Below are 10453 nucleotides of genomic sequence, written 5' to 3' on the forward strand. Positions count from 1 at the left end.
TCACAAACCTTTGCTAAAGGCCAATTTAAGGGTGATGACTACTGATGGGAAAAAGCAAAAACTTGTTTTCACTATGTACATTATCATTACTGTAAACAGAACTTCTGCAACTGACAGCTATTATTTTTGAGTAATTGCTATTGGTCAAGCCCTATTTTAAATATGTTACATTCATTATCTCACTTAATATTCAAATAAACGCACACAAAAACTGAGGTAAATGCCATTATAATCCCCCAACTGACTTACCAACATTCACTTATCTGCATAATGATACATAAATATTTACAAATGGTTTCCTTACAAAGCCTTAGCCAGTCTTTGGCAGGATAATACTTTGGAATGGCTAATGAAGAAGAGATTAGAAGTAGAAATGCAGAAAGAGAGTTTTGTTTGCAATAAAATAAATTGCCATCAATTTTCAGGATTCATTGGAAAGCTTGAAGCAGGAATATGAGATAGGAGGGGCACAAAGAAAGAAGGGTTAGAAAAAGTAAGAAAAAAATTGTGACATCAGATTATAGTGGTATCAATAAATATTCAAGGAGATGAACAATATGGAAAATGGCAGACCAGAAGAGAAGAAAAATGAACAATCCTATATAATAAAAGCCTAATATGCAAATCAACTGAATGGCACAATGACCAGTGGAACTGGTTGCTGTGATGCACACTGACCATCAGGGGGCAGACACTCAATGCAGAAGCTGCTCCCAGCTTGCAGGCCTCAGGCCACACAAGGCAGGTACCAGCAGGGACCCCAATCGCCCTGCCAGTTACCCCACAGATCAGCCCTGATCACCAGCCAGGCCTAGGGACACTAAATGTGCAGGAATTTCATGCACCGGGCCTCTAGTATACTATAAGAGAATACAAACATTTGGCATGAAGAAGGAGAGCTTATAGATGACTTAGAGAGGATAGATTCTGTGATGTGAGGCAGACCATGGCCAACTTACATGTAGAAATGCAGGGGAATGGGAAATGGAAATGGAAATGAATACTCTTTATTTTTTAAAAGCAATTACATGGCATGTTTTGTGTAGAAAAAATATGAATTTTCTATCTCTTATCTTGGTCTCTAGTTGGCCTCCAGAGACACAAGATATGAAAGAATATATAGAATCACCTATACAAAGTCATAACCCCTATTGGAAAATTGAATCATTCTGTGCAAGCATATAGAAACATTGGTGTCATCCATTATTCCTCATGGAAAGAATAAGGAAGCCAAAAGTAGTTTCCAAAACACAGCCTTATATCAACTAATAAAGGATCCCCACGTCATCACTGCATCCATCCAGTAAACAGCTCCTTATGGTGACAGTTCCTCAATAAGAATCTTTGAGCCCTACCCAGTTTGGCTCAGTGGATAGAGCATTGGCCTGCAGACTGAAGGGTCCCTGGTTTGATTCCAATCAATAGTATTATACATGCCTGGGTTGTGGGCTCAATCCCCAGAAGGGAGGTGTGCATGAAGCAGCCAATTAAATGATTCTCTCTCATAATTGATGTTTCTAACTCTATCTCCCTCTCTCTTCCTCTCTGAAATCCCATATAATAAAAGGCTAATATTCATATCGACCAAACAGTGGAACAACTAGTCGCAATGATGCACACTGACTACCAGGGGCCAGAGATTCAACGCAGGAGCTGCCCCCTGATGGTCAGTGAGCTCCCACAGGGGGAGTGCTGCTCAGCCAGAACCAGGCTCATGGCTGGCGAGCACAGCAGTGGTGGCAGGAGTCTCTACCACCTCTGTGGCAGGGCTAAGGTCCAGGACTTGCAAGAGGGTACAGGTTGGGATGAGGTACTCCCTCTACCCCCCTGAAATGCACAAATTTTGTGCACCTGGCCTCTAGAATACATATATATGTGCATGGAGGAAGGGGGTCTCCTCAGCCCAGCCTAAACCCTCTCCAATCCAGGACCCCTCAAGGGATGTCCTGGGGATTGGGCCTAAACCGGCAGTTGGACATCCCCCTCACAATCCTGGACCACTGGCTCCTAATGCTCACCTACCTGCCTACCTGGTCACCCATAACTGCCCGCCCTGGCCTGATCACCCTTCACTGCCTCTGCATGCCAGCTTGATTGTCCCTAACTGTCCCCCCTTGCTGGCCTTGTCACCCCTAACTGCCCCCTCCTGCTGACCTGGTCACCTCCAACTGCCCCCACATTGGCATAGTTGCCCCTCACTGCCCCTGCCAGCCTGGTTGCCCCCAACTATTCCTCTCTGCCAGCCTGGTTGCCCCTAACTGCCCCCCTGCTGGCCTGGTCACCCCCAACTGCCCCTCCTGCCAGTCTGGTTGCCCCTCAATGGCCCCCCATCGCCACTAGCCTGGTCTCCCCACACAGCCTGGTTTCTCAGTCATTTGGTTGTCCCTCACTAAACCCCCTGCCGGCCTGATCATAGATAGCCATCTTGTGAGGGAATGATGGTCAATTTGCATATTACCTCTTATCTATCTATCTATATAAAAACCTAAGTGACCATTGCAACCCAACAGGCTACATGGGATGACGAGGCCAGCAGGGGGATTAGTGAGGGGCAACCAAACAACTGAGCAGCAGGCTATGTGGGACAACCAGGTCCGCAGAGGGGAGGGAGAGTAGTTGGGGGTGACCAGGCCAGTGGGGAGCAGGGGGTGACCAGGTTGGTGAGGGGGGCAGTTGGGATGGCCAGGTCAGCAGGGAGGGCAGTTAGGGGCAATCAGGCAGGCAGGCAGGTGAGCAGTTAGGAGCTAGTGGCCCAGAATCAGGCCTAAACTGGCAGTTGGATATACCCTGAGGGGTCCCAGATTGGAGAGGGTGCAGCCTGGGCTGAGGGGGACCCCCCCCCCATTCATGAATTTTGTGCATATGGGCTACACATACACACACACACACACACACACACACACACACACACATATATATATATATATATGGAGAGAGAGAGAAAGAGAGAGAATATCTTTGAACCTACTTAGAACTGGATTCAATTCAATGGTAATGGTTTTTTCCTGCAAAATACTTCCTGTCTAATTAGAAGACAAACCAGATTACAATAAGGATTAAGTAACAAAATACCAGTAAGACTTTCTGAATAACTGAATAACATTGGCCTGTATTATTACTGATATCAATATTGACTAAATTTTGTTACCAGAACCAAAAGCTGTAGAAAATTGAACTACTCTATTTGAGAGAAAAACACTATACAATATAATTCACAGTACATTATTACAATACTAGTAGCCCTGGGCACAAATTCGTGAGCCAGCAGCTAGCTGCCACCCTCCAGTAGCTCTCTACCCACTGCCCCACCCTCCCGTAGCTCCCCCTGCCCCCCCTTCCTTAGCCTCCCATCAAAGCTTGCTGTCCTGACACCTTCTCTAGCCCTGGACCCCACCCTCCTGCTGATCTGTGATCTGGTCATTATGTGTTCAGTTGTTATGCTTCACAGTGTAAGGACCATTGGCATATTACATCTTCACTATATATGATTAGCATTGAAATAATGGATTTTTGGAAGACTTTACCCAAATTACTTGTGTCCTTTAAATCTTAGTTTTCTCATCTAAGAAAATGGAAATGCTATTATCAGAATTAAATAATTCCAGGCAATAGGAAAAATAAATGCACATACAGCTATAAAAGAAAGTCCATGAAGCACACATAGACATAATATGAAACAGCAGCACAAATTTAAGTATCAGGTCCACACGTAAAATGTATACAAAGAAATAAGTCAAAACTACTCCAAAGGCTCTGAGGATCCCTTAGCTCTACATCCTGCAAAGTGGGTGGATTCTTTTCCCCCAAATTCCCAAATGCTGCTAGCTATATTACCACCCAAACCAATTTATTATAAAAAAATCAAGGTACAGGCATAAGCAAGCCATTATGTCTCAGTGAGTTTAATAAAATATCCCAGATATATGTATTTGCTACTTGATATGTGTGCTACATTTCAAACTAATAAGATTCGAAGCTGAAAAAATGCAGGGAAATAGATGAATATCAAATAGCACTCTAAGAATGTATTCAAAATAAGATTTGGAATTATTGGTCTTCATGTGCATCACGGAAACATTATTTCATGCAGGGTTTCCTCAGTCAGAGGGCCTCTTCTCTGGCTTTTTTCCCCCAATGGAGAATTTGTTTCTCCTTTTCCCCTCCCACTCCATGCCTCCAGATTGCTTCGCAAGGCCAAGGTAGCCTGCTCAGCACCCGGCGCGGGGCTGGGCGTGCAGGAGCTAAATATAGCTCCACCTTGGAGATGCGCGCACACAAGCCCGGGTACAGATGCCCGTGCTGGGTTTGGCATCAATAACAGAGAAAGCGATGCAGCTGCCCCCTCTCCCTCTTTCCCATCAGCCCGGGGTTTTTTGTTTGTTTGTTTTTTCCAATCATTTTCAAAGCGGGGTGTCATCAGCCCCCGAAGTGATGCAGCAGCGTCTCATGTCTCTGCAGTTCTCCAGCCCGCTGCTCCCAGCCATCCGCTGGTCCCAGAAAGCGGCGCTGAGCCAACACCTACTTCCCGGCTGCGGTCACCCTGGCAGCCTCCGCCAGCCCATCGGGCACCATGACTTCCCTCTCCGGGAGTCCCCGCGGAGAAGCCCACCTTTCAGAAACTCTGCGGGAAGGTGGCTCCCTCCCGGGGGACCACGCCGGGCTGGGAGCAGCTGAGCCTCCGCGGCCCCTCCCTCCCCGGCTGGGTCTGCCGCAGAGAGGGGAGCCGGGCCCGTGCACTCTCACCGGAGGCGGAATGAATGGAACGAACCCCTCCGGTGGCGGGGACGCCCCCCACCCCCGATCTCAGGGAGCCAGCAAGCCCCTTCTTCCCCTGGGTGCAACCATTGCCTGTATTTTTTCTGGGATGCGCTAGAGTCTGGACGCAGGTAGGAGAGGAGAGAGAGGTGCAGAGGGGAGACAGGCATAGGGGGGAAGAGAAGCTCGCCTCTCCCCAGTCCTGGAAGGCGCACGGGTCCCGGCGCTTGGCTGGCTCGCCCGCTCCTCCCCAGCCCCTCCCCTCCCCAGCCCGGCAGACATGGCACCCCTCGGGCGCATCCCCGGTGGCTGGAGAGGAAGCCTCAAAGTTGACGAGACACCGAGACACCGATGGGGGTTCGGAACCCTCTCCTCCGGCGCCGCCGCCCTGCCCACGCACCTGCTCCCCAGCGCCAGACCCCCCGCGCTCCAGACCTCCCCGACCAGAGCTGCGGCGACCTCGGGAGATTGGGGGGTGACGAGGGCGGGGCAGGATTGGGGGGAAGGGGAGGAAAGGCACCAGCAGCGTGGAAATACGCGTTCTCTCGACCCGATCGGCAAAGAAGGACCAGTCCTGCCTCCTCCTACCTGTTCCCGGCTCCGGCTCGCCCCGGCGCGGCGCCGCTGGACCATCACCTACAGGTTTCCTGCTTCCGCCGCCAACACCTGGGAGCGCATCGCCCCGGCCCGCGCCCCTCCTCGCCTCGCCGGAGCCCACCGGAGCCACTTGACAGCAGAAGCCCAGCCTTGGAGAGCGCTTATTGGCGCCGTGGGGAGAGCGGGGCGGGCACCGAGGAGAAATTGTCGTCTCTGATTGGACAGGCCGGATGTCACTCTCAGCCCAGGATTCTCAGCCCAGTACTCTCAGCTGCGGAGCTGAGGCTGCTAAGGGTCTCTGCAGTGCTTATGGCCAAAACCTGCGGCTCGGGGGATCAAGGACCCCTAAGAAAGAGGGAAACTGGTTTGATGACTTGTCATTGGATAGTCCCGAGAGGGGTGGAGAGGCCAGGCATAAGCAGACACCCAACACTTCCAGCGCTTCCCTGGAGGGACCATCTGCTCTGAGGTTTGACAGACAAAAAATATGAGGAGCATTGCCTCCATCAGGAAACAAGAACCTCGGTGGAGAACGGAGACAAATAGGAAAAATACATACACTTATTGTAAAAAATGAAAATCACGAGGAAAAATAAAAACAGGGAAGGAGCGAGCGTGAGGGGTTTTTTGTTTGTTTGTTTTGTTTCAAGTTTCCATTTTTTTGCCTAAATGCAACGTGGCCGTTTTGGTGTGTGTGTGCAGAGAAAAGGTTGAACTGCTTACCTATAGTGCAGAGAGACTCCCTATATCCTCTGATAGGAACAGTGTAAGCCCCTAGAACAACTTCTAAAGAAAGAATAAAGGAAGGAAACTACTCCTAAGGCCAAACTGTGTGAGGGGCTTGCCTTGGACAGTTCATTGGGTAGCAAAAGTCTTGAAATACCAGCAGACTGACTGATAGTCTGTTCCCTTTCTACTGATATTAGCCATCATTCCTTTTGTGCTTAATCCCTGAGGCTGCAGAGCATGGACAAGTCAACCCAAGCCTAGGTGATCCCTAACCTGCCCTCTAGGTTCAGGGCACAAGGGCAAAACAAGTTTGTGCCCATCTTCCAACTTTGCCATGGCCCAGGTGAAATCAGGAAGCAATGGAATTTAAGGGACTTCTTAAACAGGGGGAAATGACTTTAAAAATCACAAGTAAAGTTATGGGTAAGGAAGGGTCTAATTTTAGCTCCACGTAAAGAAACAATCTCCCTCAATGGCTGCATGCTGTCAGCAAAATAGCCAAATTCTTCATCCACCTAAATTAAGTAGCTATCTTAACTAACTCTGAGAATAAGACACAACTTCCATCCTTAAAGACCTTATAGACTTGAGTCATTAGATAGCTGGCTATTAGAGAAAATGACTTTGTTATTAAATGCTAAATCACTGTAAACTCTTAGCTTAGTACTTATGGTTGTTATTTCTATTAGACTAGACTCTTCATAAAAATGCTATCTTAATAAAACTGGAGAAAACAAATTAATGTTTTGGGGAGTGAGAAAAGAACCCTAGAGATAATTTATAGTGAACAATAAATATGGTTCTTATGCCAGAAAGCCTCTGAACATTGAATGAGGATTAAAAAATAATAATGATAAGTTTTAAAACCTCATCAAGTCATGTTTCTACTTAATATACCATTAGTCTTGCACCTCCACCCCAGGCACCCACACCAATTATTCCACTGAATTGTACAAATCATTCATTACTTAGTGTATTTACTGAGCGCTTAGTCTATGCCACACCCTGTGCTAATTACTAGCGCATTAAACAAGAATTATACATTGAATTTGTTAAGGAAGGACTGAGGAAGCGATTAAGATAGCAAAGTATATAACAGGGAATGTATGTTTTTCAGCACTAACATTTTTGTTTATTTCTAAGCATTTGAGTCCCAATGAACTCTAACGGACCCTCCTCTAGATTTAAGCAGCGAAGAAAAGGCATAGTAGCAAGGAAATAAAATGAGGATCCAGGTCAACACAAGAGTGGAAACTGAGAGTGAAAAGAATGTTAAAGAAATCTCTTCTATCCTAAATTTTTCATTCCTCAACTCATTCATTCTTTCAACAAATATTACTGTTGTCACTACAGAGATGAATGCCATAGGCAAATTCTTATGAAGTTTTTTGTTGTTGTTGTTCTTCAAACAATGTAACTTTGTATTTTTACACACAACTTGGGAATAGTATTAGGAGAATTGCTATCTGGTCATCAGTCACTGCATATATTTTCAGATAAAACAGACCATCTCTGGGTTATTAGTTATTATCCTATAGAGAATACATGCATATCTGTTCTTATTACATATATCCTTAAGTATATGAACATATCAAAAGTATCTGCTGCAGAGCATTTTAAATTTTCCAAATCACTTTCATATACAATCGTCCTCTTTCTTCTTAAGCAGGAGATTCATTATTAGCCCATTTCACAATTGAGGAAATCAAAATAGCAAAGAAAATGTAAAAGTAATCCTATACAATATAAGGCTAATATACAAATCGACTGAATAGTGAAATGACCAGTTGCTATGATGCACACTGACCACCAGGGGGCATATGCTCAATGCAGGAGCTGCCCCCTGGTAGTCAGTGTGCTCCCACAGGGAGAGCACCATGAAGCTGGTGACCATGGTGGTGGGAGCTTCTCCTGCCTCTGCTACAGGGCTAAAGATGTCCCCAAGGGCTCCCAGGCTGGGCTGAGGGATGCCTCCCCTGAGTGCACAAATTTTGTGCACCGGGCCTATAGGAAAAAAATAATTATGTATATAATGCTTGGTATATACAAGACATCCAGTACATTCTTATTGATGAATATATGGCTTACAAAATGTCAGAATTTGAAGAACTTTAGAAACCATTGTGTCCTACCCATTATGCTATGAAGCAGAGAATCATATAATTTTGCTCAACATGTTGAACCTAGTTAAGGTCAAAGCTGATCTGAAACACATGTGTCAGGGCTATTCACTCATTGTTTTTTCCACCACAGTGAACAATAACTTTTCTGGTATCTTCTTTAGAAGAATTCTTGCTATTTTTCCTCCCTGAACCACCCAGCCTTTGAAGTTTTCAGGCCTCACAATGGTGTACTCATCCTCCAGCATCTATGAAAACATATGAAAGCATGCCACTTTAACTAGAAATTAAGCCGAGCATAAAAAGTAGCCAAGGCTCAGTTCACTTGTAAGTGTGGGGTCTGCCCCCTGAGATTGGCATCAGAGTGATCAGGGCTGGCGTGTCAAGGTATAAAGAAAGCTGATGGAAATGGCTGGTGAGGCAGGCAGATTACCTCAGGCACATATTGTCTCTAAAGTGAAGAGGAAAAGAACCGCAGAAACATTATCTGAGTCCCCTTATCTGGCAGCCTTATATAGAACCTATTTTGAATTCTTCAAAAGGAACAGTAGGAAAAGTTTGCCTTGTTCCCTGGATGGCTCTGATTCCCTAACCACTCAACAAGTTCCAGAGCACAATATATCGGGCATTGCATTGCTAAGCTTCCCTTAGCCTTATTATTAAATTTTTCTGCCACCCCCTCCTTCTTCCAGCATGCATTGGCTCTCATTCTTGAAACATTGCAATTTCCTCCAACCAGTGATTAAATCTCAGGGAGAGGAGAGGAAATGCAGCAACAGCACAGCTTTCCACAGCATGTATTTATTTTCATTCTCCTCTGCCCCACCCACAATTTTCTCACTTCAAAGCTCCCCAGGGGAACAGTTGCTAACATAGCCTAATATAGTAAAGAAGCGGGAGGATAAGGGGAAAGGGTGTTTTCCCATCAAAATTTCAAGCTACACTCCACACAGCAGGAAAACAAAGGAGGCTCTGCCCACTAGTTTGAAGAGAGTCATGTTAAACCCAGACTGCAGCATCTCAGAGAAGATCACATCAGTCCACTGGCCTAGCTTTTACAAAGCCAATTGGGAACACAAGCATAGGGATGCACACACACACACACACACACACACACACACACACACACTCTCACACACACACTTACTCACACACACACTCACTGTCAGTACCATAAGGCTGGAAGAAGAGTATTAAATTCTGGAAACACACAGCAGCAGCTTGCTACTCACTCGGGACCACTGAACCTTCCCGAGATTCGTAAGATCAGAATGCCTTTTGTTTTGTGAGTGATTGCTATGCACCAAAAAGGCAGATCTGCAGAAAAGCCACATGCTAACATTGCAGGCCCATCTTCATTCAGATTCCATTGTTCCAGAATAGAATCCATTTTTTCTCTTTAATATTTGATATGAAGTGTACCAGAACAGCTTGTTAGTTCATACATCAGAGCCAATATACCCTCCAAATGTTTCAACTCAAGGAACTCATACACAGGAGCCAATACTCAATTGTTAAAATGAAGCTTTAGCCTCTCTTAATTCATGGAGAGGAGGCAACCTTCATTAAGATGTAATTTTTCTTCTTTTCTAACTGTCATTGTAAGATACTAAATTTTTATTTTATTTATGTTCTTGAAATGATAGATAAGTCAGCATGTGGAGTGGACATAGGATGGGACATTAGACCTTTGTTCTACTCTAGTCTAGTAACTAGCTGACAATAGAGGAATCGGACTTTAACCCTTAGTTTCCTGTGCCATAAAATGAGGGGCAGAGTTATACAATTCAAAACTGTTTGCTAAGAATATGGTGTTAGCATCTTTATACAAGATCATCTACCCTAATATTTGTCCTACCCTGAAATCAACTAAACGAGGTGAAAGGACAGGAAATAATTTGTCAATTTCACCCAAACGTATTGACCTAAAGTTGTTCATACTATCCCCATTTTTTGTGTTTAATATCTAGTCAATCTCTATTTACAGCCCAATTTTCATTTCCAGTATCGATAAATTCTGTTTTCCTTTGTCAAGTTTCCACTATTTAGAAATTTTATTAATCATTTCAAATATCAATCTTGGCTTCATTATTTTTCTCTAATGTATATTTGTCTTGTATTTTATTGATTTGTTCTCTTATGTCTATAATTTCCTTCCTCTTACTTAGTTTTCTTCTTCACTATTCTTGAAATGGAAGTATAAACATTGATTTTTCAGCCTTTCTTTTTTTTTTTTTTTTAATATTTGCCTT

At 44.9% G+C, this 10453-nt stretch overlaps 1 protein-coding gene across 5 annotated transcripts in view; it reads right to left on the minus strand.

Annotated features, from left to right (window-relative positions):
- The window catches only part of CNTN1 (contactin 1), a 269971-nt gene extending 264444 nt beyond the window's left edge, over positions 1–5527 (minus strand). For 3 of the 5 annotated variants that reach the window (XR_014794409.1, XM_084876636.1, XM_084876638.1), the window contains exon 1: positions 5344–5527. The gene's annotated coding sequence lies outside the window, so the exon portion shown is untranslated. The remainder of the gene's footprint in view (positions 1–5343) is intronic. The other 2 variants (XM_084876637.1, XM_084876635.1) reach the window with 1 other exon arrangement.
- Positions 5528–10453: the final 4926 nt, after the last annotated feature.

Source organism: Pipistrellus hanaki, assembly GCF_964339955.1.
Source record: "Pipistrellus hanaki genome assembly, chromosome: 3".
NCBI lineage: Eukaryota > Metazoa > Chordata > Mammalia > Chiroptera > Vespertilionidae > Pipistrellus > Pipistrellus hanaki.